The sequence below is a fragment of the Hakea prostrata genome, chromosome 10 (genome assembly GCF_041222555.1).
Source record: "Hakea prostrata isolate BN-2017 chromosome 10, UWA_Hpros_2, whole genome shotgun sequence".
Lineage (NCBI taxonomy): Eukaryota > Viridiplantae > Streptophyta > Magnoliopsida > Proteales > Proteaceae > Hakea > Hakea prostrata.
The window spans coordinates 36037230-36047402 of NC_142609.1; the positions used below are offsets into that span (position 1 = coordinate 36037230).

The window sequence follows — 10173 nt, forward strand, 5'->3', positions numbered from 1 at the left end:
GTAGCAGTAGGAGTAGCAGTCATGGGAAATATATATTGGGCTAATATATATGAGAAAACCTCGCCACCCACCATTCAAAGAAATGGTCTCTCGATCAAGTTGTGCAGCAATATTGAATTGGAATTGTGATTCGAGACAGCAAAGATAAAAACCCCTTGTGATGATATCGCAGCCTACATGCTTCTCTCATTGGCCGTGGAAGGTGATCGAAGACGTAGCAATAGAGATCTACTGAAGGCATTCGCAAATTGTTTTGAATAAGAAGTGGAGATATATAGATTGCTAACAACTCATCTAGGTTAATTATTCCCCTTCAATTCCATCAATAACGTAACCTCCCTGTGCCATTATAAAAGATATTGTATTATAATTCCTGTACGTGCCATTACATTTTGATGATATCCGCATGGAATTTATTATAATTGTCACAAAATAATTCACTCCCATGCATCGCCCCCTGCCACCCAAAAGGGCTCCCAAAGAATTAAAATAAGAAACAGAAGTTCATAATCATAGATTACCAGTCAAAGGTATAATAATAATATAAGCATATATGTTTCTTCAATGATAATCAATTTAATAAACCATGCATCAACGAACGGCATTCAAGGGATCATCAAATTTAAGAACACGATGTTCTTGATAGTTAGGCATATAGGTCAAATGACTTCTTCCACCTCCCCAGCTTCTCTCGTCCCTAATTAAAAAGAAAGAAGGGAAAAAAAATTAAAATAAAATATCAGTCATATATGCTTCATCAATATTGTGTAAATAAATGTAAAACCAGTAATTCAAGGTTGCCAACACAAGGTCCTATTAACATTAACATTGAACTAAAACTTAATTAGTCATCTGATTTTTCTTTCATGACATCATTTGATAAAAAAATAAATTATAGATTAATCAAGATTGACTTCCACCCAATCCAAAGAACAGACGAAATAAATAATCAAAAGGATATATATGCTATTCACATCATCACTCATGTGTATTCCTCTCATCCATGGCATGAAATGATATGTTTCCTAATTAGAATAGGATTATGTTTCCTCATAAGTCTAGAGTTTTATTTCTATATTTCATTTTCCTATTTAGTATAGGACTCAACTAGGTTATAAATATAAATACCTTATTGGGGTCTTGTGAATAATATACTTTTAGAGGAGCAATTCATTACATTACAACATGGTATTGAAGCAAGGTTTTATTTTCATCCTACAAAGGTGTTGTAGAAATTTTTTTTGAAGCCGTTATTCACGTGTTTGTTTTTTTTTCCGGGGTATCCTGGAACTGTATATTGGGTGATTAAGTGCATGTCTAGGAAAATTTTGTTTAAGGAGTCTGGTATTTAAGCGGAACCGGTTGTGTCCCTCCAGTCTTTCCTGGAAATTTCCTTGTGTACTTTGATTCAACAATATACCAATTGGAGGTAACCTGAGGAGATACTTTTCACATGAATTAGTGGGAGTAATTTTGAAAATATTTCAAGGACTTTTTCGTAATTTTGAAAAAGGTCAAGGACTTTTTTAATTTCTCTTTGCAATTATGGCTGATCCCATATCTCCTTTATCTGGTACATCTGAAGAGTCTCCCATGTCTTCCATTCATAAGGATCGTGAGTTTTCTCCGCTTTAGATAACCACTGTGAAACTTAATGGGACAAATTATCTTAGATGGTCTCGTTCAGTTTCCCTAGCTGTTGGTGCTCGTGGTCTTACTGGCCATCTTGATGGGACTTTTACAAAACCTTCCACACCTAATCTGCAACCTTTCCAAGTGATATACAAATGAATGCTTGGTATTGGGTTTTCTCATCAACTCCATTGAATCTAGAATAGCTGAGAGTTATCTCCTCCTTCCCGATGCGGCAACTATTTGCAAAGTTACTAAAGATACATACTCCAGAGTTGGCAATGATGCACAGTGCTTTGAAATTAGACGGAAAATCAATCAGTTACAGCAAAAGGACCTTCCTCTTTCTTAGTACTATAAGACTCTTCGGGGATATTACTAGACTTTAGATTTTTATGGGAAGTTTACACCGAAGAATGCTGAAGATGCTATCCCCTATCAATAATGGGAAGATAAACAAAGAGTTTATGATTTTTTAGCAGGATTGAATATAGAATTTGATCAAATTCGCGCATAGATCCTTTCGAGAGAGAGTTTCCCTTCTCTAGCTCAAGCCTATGCCATGGTAGATACCGAGGATAGTCGAAAGACATCTATGTTACACACTCAAACATCTGATAGATTTGCATTGGTGGCTGATTATGGCAATAATAAATCTAGTTCTGGTAATTTTCGCCCTCCAGTAAAGTGCAAGTATTGTGGAAAAGAGCGCTATACAAAGGTGTTGGAAGTTGCATGGACGTCCAACAAATTCCCGTGGAGGAGGTAGAAATGGAATCAAAGTTAGCAATCAAACATATGCAAATCAAGCTAGTTATGACACCCTGAATACTCCAACACCTCTTTCCTCAGATGAGCTCCAACACCTTCGCCAATTGATGTCCAGACTTGACTCATCTTCTCCAGTATAGACTTCAGGTACAAGTATAGCCTCTGTCATTGATCCCTCTGTTGATCCACAAATCCCCACAGGTATTTTTGGTTGTCACAATGTCAATTTGACTTATCCCTCCTGGGTAATCGACTCTGGGGCAATCGACCATATGGCAGGCTAATCTACATTGTTTCATACTTATTCATCTGTCCCGATTGCTTAGGATGTTCGAATAGCTGATGGGTCTCTCTCCCCTATTTGGGAAAGGATCTATTATTTGTTCGCCTTCTCTGACCTTATCTAATGTCATGCATGTTCCTAAGTTTTCGGCTAATCTTTTATCTATTAGTAGCCTTACTCATGATATGAACTGCAAAATAACTTTCTTTCCTTCTCATTGTGTGTTTCAGGACCTAGAAACAGGGATTACGATTGGCAGTGGTAGATAGAAAGGGGGCCTCTACTTAATGAATGGGTCCCCATCAGTTCTTTTTACGGTCTCTAGTTCCACCTCCCTTGCACTTTTTACCTTATTACAGTGGCATAGTCATCTTAGCCATGTTCCTTTACCTATTTTGTCCAAATTATTTCCTGATCTAATTAAAAGGTGCAATTTAAATGATTTTTATTGTGAGGCATGTATTTTGGCCAAACAGACTAGGCATGTTTACCCTATTTCAGATAATCATTGTAAAATTCCTTTTTCAGTCATTCACTCTGATGTGTGGGGTCCTTTTCGGACCATGTCTGTATTTGGTCATAGATGGTTTGTTACATTTATCAACTGTTGTACTAGGACCACATGGGTTTACTTACTTCACCAAAAAAGTGACATTTTCTCGTGCTTTCAAAATTTTCATAATATGATTAGGACTCAGTTTGGGGCGACAGTCAAAATCCTTCATATGGATAACGGAATTGAGTACTTGAGTGGCGCATTCCCTTCCTATTTAACAAACCATGGCATCATACACCAAACTAGTTGCGTCGACACTCCACCTCAAAATGGGGTTGCCAAACACAAGAATAGACATCTACTTGATGTAGCAAGTTCCCTCATGTTTTCTATGCATGTGCCTCTTCGGTTTTGGGGTGAAGCCGTTTTTTCTGCGGCATATCTAATTAACCGAATGCCTTGCCGAGTCTTAGACCAATGCTGTCCCCTTGAGGTTCTTTTAGGTACAACAATTTTTACAGTCTCACCAGAGACCTAAGGTTTTTGGATGTGTTGCCTTTGTCCGGAACCACCATGTTCATGGAAAGTTAGATCCTCGTGGGTTAAAGTGCATTTTCTTGGGTTATCCTCCTACATAGAAGGGTATAAGTGTTATCATCCTAGTTCTCGTCATTTTTTTGTCTCTATGGATGTTGTGTTCTAGAAACAAATTCCCTTTTTTTCCCCTACACCTCTTCAGGGGGAGAGTTTTAGTGAAGAGGTTCCAATGTTGATTATTCCTTTCGATATTTCTCCTGAGATTCCTACAGATGATCCTCCTTTGGAAGATAGAATGACCGGATAGAAACAGCTGGTGGATGATATACAGGGGGAGACTAGACCTCTGAAGACCTATCAAAAAAAGCAACAAGTGACCCCTTCTGAACCAAGCCAGTCAAAAGCTTTGGTTCCTAGCCTTGAACAATCCATTCCTCCAGGTGACTTTGTCTTTGACCCTTCTTCTAATCCTACTTTAGACTTACCAATTGCATTAGAAAAGTAGCCTTGAACTTGCACCAAACATCCTATTTCCAATTATTTTTCATATCAGTCTCTATCTCCAGAATTTCAAAGTTTTATTTCCTCTTTGTCCTCTATTTCTATTCCTAACACTTGGCAGGAGGCATTATCTCACTCAAACTGGAAAGAAGCTATGGACGAGGAAATGCAAGCTCTAGAAAGAAGAAGAAAAAAAACGTGTGATTTGCCTGGAGGAAAGGTAGATGGGATTGTTGAAAGGTACAAGGCAAGATTGGTGGCCAAAGGTTTCACTTAGACTTATGGCGTTGACTACCAAGAGACATTTGCCCCTGTTGCCAAGATGAACACAATTCCTACTATTATTTCATGTGCAATTAATAAAGGGTGGAGTTTACAACAATTAGATGTGAAGAATGCATTTTTGCATGGAGAACTCCAAGAAGATGTATATATGGATATACCACCCGAGGTATTCTACTACAGAGGCTTATAGGAAAGTGTGCAAGTTAAAGAGGGCTTTATATGGGCTGAAGCAATCTCCAAGAGCGTGGTTTGGAAGGTTCCATAAGGCAATGATATCTAATGGCTATAAGTAGAGCAATGCAGACCACATTTTGTTTATTAAAAGAGATGGTTGCCACACTACTATACTTTTAGTATATGTGGATGATATTGTGATCATAGGCAGTAGTGAGGATGAGATTTCAGCATTAAGGACTTTTTTGGGAACTGAATTTGAGATCAAAGATGTGGGAAAACTAAGATATTTCTTAGGTTTAGAGTTGGTATATTCTACTAGTGGTGTATCTCTATCCCAGAGGAAGTATACATTGGATCTTCTTGAGGAAACTGGAATGCTAGGATGTAAGCCTGTTGAGACTCCTATTGAGTCTAACCTACACTTGAAGGCAAAGAAAGGAGAACAAGTTGACAAGATAAGGTATCAAAAATTAGTGGGAAAGTTGATCTATCTATCTCACACTAGACCTAATATCCCATTTGCAATTAGTCTTGTTAGCCAATATATGCATGATCCCTATTCCTCACATTTGGATGCAGTATATTGGATCTTGAGATACTTGAAGACTACTCTAAGAAAATGAATTTTAATTTCAGCTCATGGACATTTGAAGATTGAGGCATATATAAAAGCAGATTGGGCAGGATGTCTACCTCTAGGTATTATGTATATGTGGGAGGTATTTTGTGACTTGGAGAAGCAAGAAACAAGTTGTAGTTGCACGGTCCAGTGCCGATGCCGAGTTTAGGGTGATTGCTCAAGGCATTTGTGAGGTACTATGGCTTAAAAGGCTGCTTCAAGAGGTTGAGACAGATTTGGAAGTTCCTATACAGTTATACTTAGATAGTAAGTCAGCAATCAGCATAACTCATAACCCAATACATAATGATAGGACTAAGACATGTGGAGATTGACAGACATTTCATCAAAGAGAAGCTTGAGGCTGGGCTGATCCATATCACCTTTGTTACTTCAAATGAGCAACGAGCTGATGTGCTCACAAAAAACTTGAGCACGAAGATATTCAATTACATTATGAGCAAGTTAGGCATGATAAATATCTATGCTCAAACTTGAGGGGGAGTGTTGAAAACATGGATTGAGGTTTTCCTAATTAGAATAGGATTATGTTTCCTTATAAGTCTAGAGTTTTATTTCTATATTTCATTTTCTTACTTAGTATAGGACTTAATTAGGTTGTAACTATAAATACCCTATTGGGGTCTTGTGAATAATATATTTTTAGAGGAGTAATTCCTCACATTACAACAGATATGCTATTCACATCATCACTCATGTGTATTCCTTTAATCCATGGCATGAAATGATATGTTCGTGAGGGGTTGGGTTTTATAGAATTTAATTAGTGGTAGTTATTTTACATACCTTGCGTTTGGCAACTGCAAGTTCATTATCCACAATAGACAGTGCCTTGAAGCCCAATGGATGTAGTAGTTCTTCGTAACTGCAAAGCCATGACATTAATTGGTGATTAAATTAATCAATGAAGAGTGGATATAACCAAAAACATGTACTGAAAGTGACTTAATAAATTGAGTTTCAAGTGAAAAATGTTATAGCCGCTTAATCTACGAAATAACATTCTAATTGTTCTATGATAAACTTCATAGCGATTTCTTTATTGTAGTTTCTAGTACTCTGAGTCACAATTAGAATATGAAGTATTTTTTATCTTAACAACAGTGTAGTCTCTTTCCGGCCGGGGACTCCCCTCCGCATCTTCGCACACAAAAAAAAAAACCCTCTCCCTGTGGCCCCCCCATAATTGGTGGTCAATAGCCCCCATCCGCCTACTGACCGGGTTGAGGATTACTTTTTGATTGAAACATATATGCATAAAAATTTGTAAAACCAGAAAAATCGTGAGAAACTAGAAAGAAAATAAATTCAAGATAACGTATGAATACATTTTGAGTTTATACCATTGAACAGAAAATGAAGTGAAAGAGAGGGTTTTGTATTGTTTTATAAAGTCATTGATTTTATTTAACAACATCGAGTATTATTTGAACCGAAAAATTGGGCAAGATTTATAAGCTAGTCACGTCATTTTTTACCTAAATCTAGTTTTACGTACATGATTTATTATTAGGTTTCCAAAATTAACGGCTAGACAAAGATGAAATCTAGTTTCCTAGTTATGGTTGGAATTCAACGATGACATGAAAGTTTTCCATTCATTCAACCAATTTTGAGTATTTTAAAATCTTACTCAAAATTAACATTTTAATGTCAATGTTACTTGTTAAGATTAAATTTCCAAGCATATGAAATAGTGCCAAAAATGCACATACAAATGCAACAATTAAGATTATTTATGATTTAATAATCTTAACAACATTTGATATAGCTAGATGTAAACACTTACTCAGCCACTGAAACACTAAATGGAGGTCCACCAACATGATTAGTTATCTGCCAAAGAAAAAGAAATATGTGAATACACTTAATTTATAAAAAAGATTTGATCATGTGAGACATCAAAATAACATGGCTGCTGATTGGTTGTCTAAGAGCGGCTAATTGGAAGAGAAGGACTTGCCTTTTTCAATGATCCCCGCAGGAAATGACAGACACCCTCAGAGAAGATTTTCTCAAGAATTGTGATTTAGTTTGATTTGGTTTTGTTTTCTAGGTCTTTGATCCTATTTTATAACAAAAAAAAAAAAAATGCTAACTTTTTTGATAAACCATTAGACATGATTAGATGCCTTTTTTTTTTTTTTTTTTTTTTGTTAATTTCAATCTCTTTTATAAGAATCTAGGAAAAAAGAAAACACTAAGAAAAATGTTGAGAAAAAAAATCCTACAAAAGAGGGGGAAAGGAGAAAATAAATAATTTAAAATATATTATATATAAGAAAAAAAATAATAAAATAAAATAAAATTTCTTTACTTGATTACATAGACCTCAACCATTAGAGTCACCATTAAAAAAAATACATCTTTGATATTCATTTGATATACCAAGGTCAAAAAACAAGAAGTCTTTGATAACATATCATGTTTTCTAGATGTACATACTTCCCTTGATGATATATTTTCTACATGCAAATCTAGTAGAGACTGTTGTATATATGAAGGGAGGAGAAGGGAGAATAGGGTCTGTATTTACTGGAAATATTAGAGTTATTAATTCCCCATCTGGTTTTAGGAGATTGCAAACTTGGCGTGCCCAAGCTGACCTCATAGATGGCTCAATGGCACAAAAGAACCTGAAATTTTCCAATTATGATGTTAGCATCTAAATAAATTCTTATTTTTTATATAATGCAATGGATTAATTTAAATTCTGCTTAGTGTAGACTTACGTATAATCGAAAATAAGATCGAACAACTCTGTTGGCTGCCAACTGAAAAAAATCTTCCCTCAAAAAATTGATATTACTTGCATTTGGAGATGAGGAAGAGATCTGTCTTGGCAATTTGTTGGCAAGTAAAGAAAGTAATTTTAAGAAGGAAAAAAAAAAGAACAAAATTGCATGTCATTATAAAAAGTAAAATTAGAAGCTAACTCAAATTCTATTAAGTGGAGAGGCTTCAAGTCAATTAAAAAGAAGAAAAAAATAAAATAAATAGAGCAAAAACACACACACACATGTATATAAGACAAGATTTTATGTGGTTTATTCGAAGGCTATGAGTAGATATAGTATTTCAAAAACATGATATCAGTCCCCAAGGGTGTTTTAGGGTACTCGGGCCTTTTGGTCAGTTTCCTTTAAAATCATGTTTTTTTTATCTATTAGTACTTGGATATCCTATTAGTATAAATGATATCCAGTCTATTTTTGACGAAAAAAATGAATGGTCTATTTTCTTGTGGACGGTTGATGTGTCCTAACATCAAATCAAAGGGTTGACATTCATTTAGAAGTAGCATTATTTTTTTTTAATTTAATTACAATATTTTGATGTGACTTGTAAATGAACATCAACCTTTCGATGTGATGTTAGGACATATGACAAATCTGGTCAAAAGTATATTGGATAACCTCCCCTCTCTCTCTCTCTCAAGATAGATAGACAAAAAAAAAAAAAAAAAAAAAAAGGGCAGAACACAGGACATCAAAGAATTTGAGGTTCACAATCACTCATTTCGAAGAATTCAAAATTTGAACAAGCCCCAAGCCTCTTGGCAATGGCCACTATCCAAAAATGATCATTCTGAGGTGATTAGGCGTTAGAACATTTTGTATGGTGAAAATTGGTCTTCACAACAATGTCTTTATTTAAGAGAGAGATCTACATAAAATTTTATATGATCTCTCTCTCTTTTGTGGTTTAAGCACAAGATTTCTTAAAGCATTATACTTCGAGAATCTAATTTGAAATACCCAATTTGCTTCTCCTAGTTAATATTTATAGAAACTGGGTTGTACAGTTGTTGAACTCAACCACAAGGCCTTGAACACCATTAGATCTTAACCAATCCGATTGTCCATATTAAAATACAGTTTAAATATAACTCCAATACATCTACGTCTCCTCTCTCTTATTTGGAAGATGTTTTACCTCTTTAGCTCTGTTTAGGGCAACATCTGATAGATCCAGACCTACCACATTGCGTTGAGGGCCAGCCATTGCAACCACATCATATCCCTGCCATACATTAATTTTATGAAACCGTTACATCTCAATGAGCTTTGCACACTTAAAATGTGTTCTAGATTCACATATAAATCCAATATTACCAGGCCATTACCAAATTTCATGGAAGATCAGAATTATTTTAAAGGTTAAAAAATGGAGAAGTAGCAGAGAATTAAGCAGAAAGATATAAAAAACTCACACTGCCACATCCAGGGACTAAAATCCTTCCTTTGGGTAGCATATCATTTTGAAGAAGATTCAGAATTACAGGTGTTGGCTCTCCTAAATCCCATGGTGTTACTCTTTCCTCCCAACATTTGTTCCAGCCACCTGATTAGACAAATGAAAATAAACAATAGACTTCATGCATGGAAAGAAGAAACACCTGAATCCAATCACAACAACATTTTGATCGAAAATATTTAACTATCTGAATTCAATGAAGCCATGCATCTTGCTTGGGTTAACTAAATCGTTCCAAGTTATTACCATTTTGATCATCTGAATGCAGCAAGTCCGGCAGCTTTGCAAAATCTGGATCATCATAACCTTTCTGTGCCACTGAATTGATCTCCATTCTTCATAAACACTGTTAGACTCTCCTAAATCTTGCTAAACTCAATCATGTCTGAATTTATAGATACAACACTCTCTGAAAAAGAGGCAAAAAGGAGAGAATTCAAGAGAGGTAAGAATATGGAGGTCTCCGTATCATAAAAGGCGCAGTGCGAATCATGATGCTAATATTGTATTCGACCACTTCCCTTAGTAGAAGATGAAATCATCACATCACCTTGGTTGGAAGTCCATGCAATTATTTTTTATTTTGTTCCGAAT

At 35.5% G+C, this 10173-nt stretch overlaps 1 pseudogene; it reads right to left on the reverse strand.

Moving 5' to 3' along the window:
• Positions 1-591: 591 nt before the first annotated feature.
• LOC149002677 (putative thiol methyltransferase 2) lies at positions 592-9913 on the reverse strand (annotated as a pseudogene).
• Between the last annotated feature and the right edge of the window lie 260 nt (positions 9914-10173).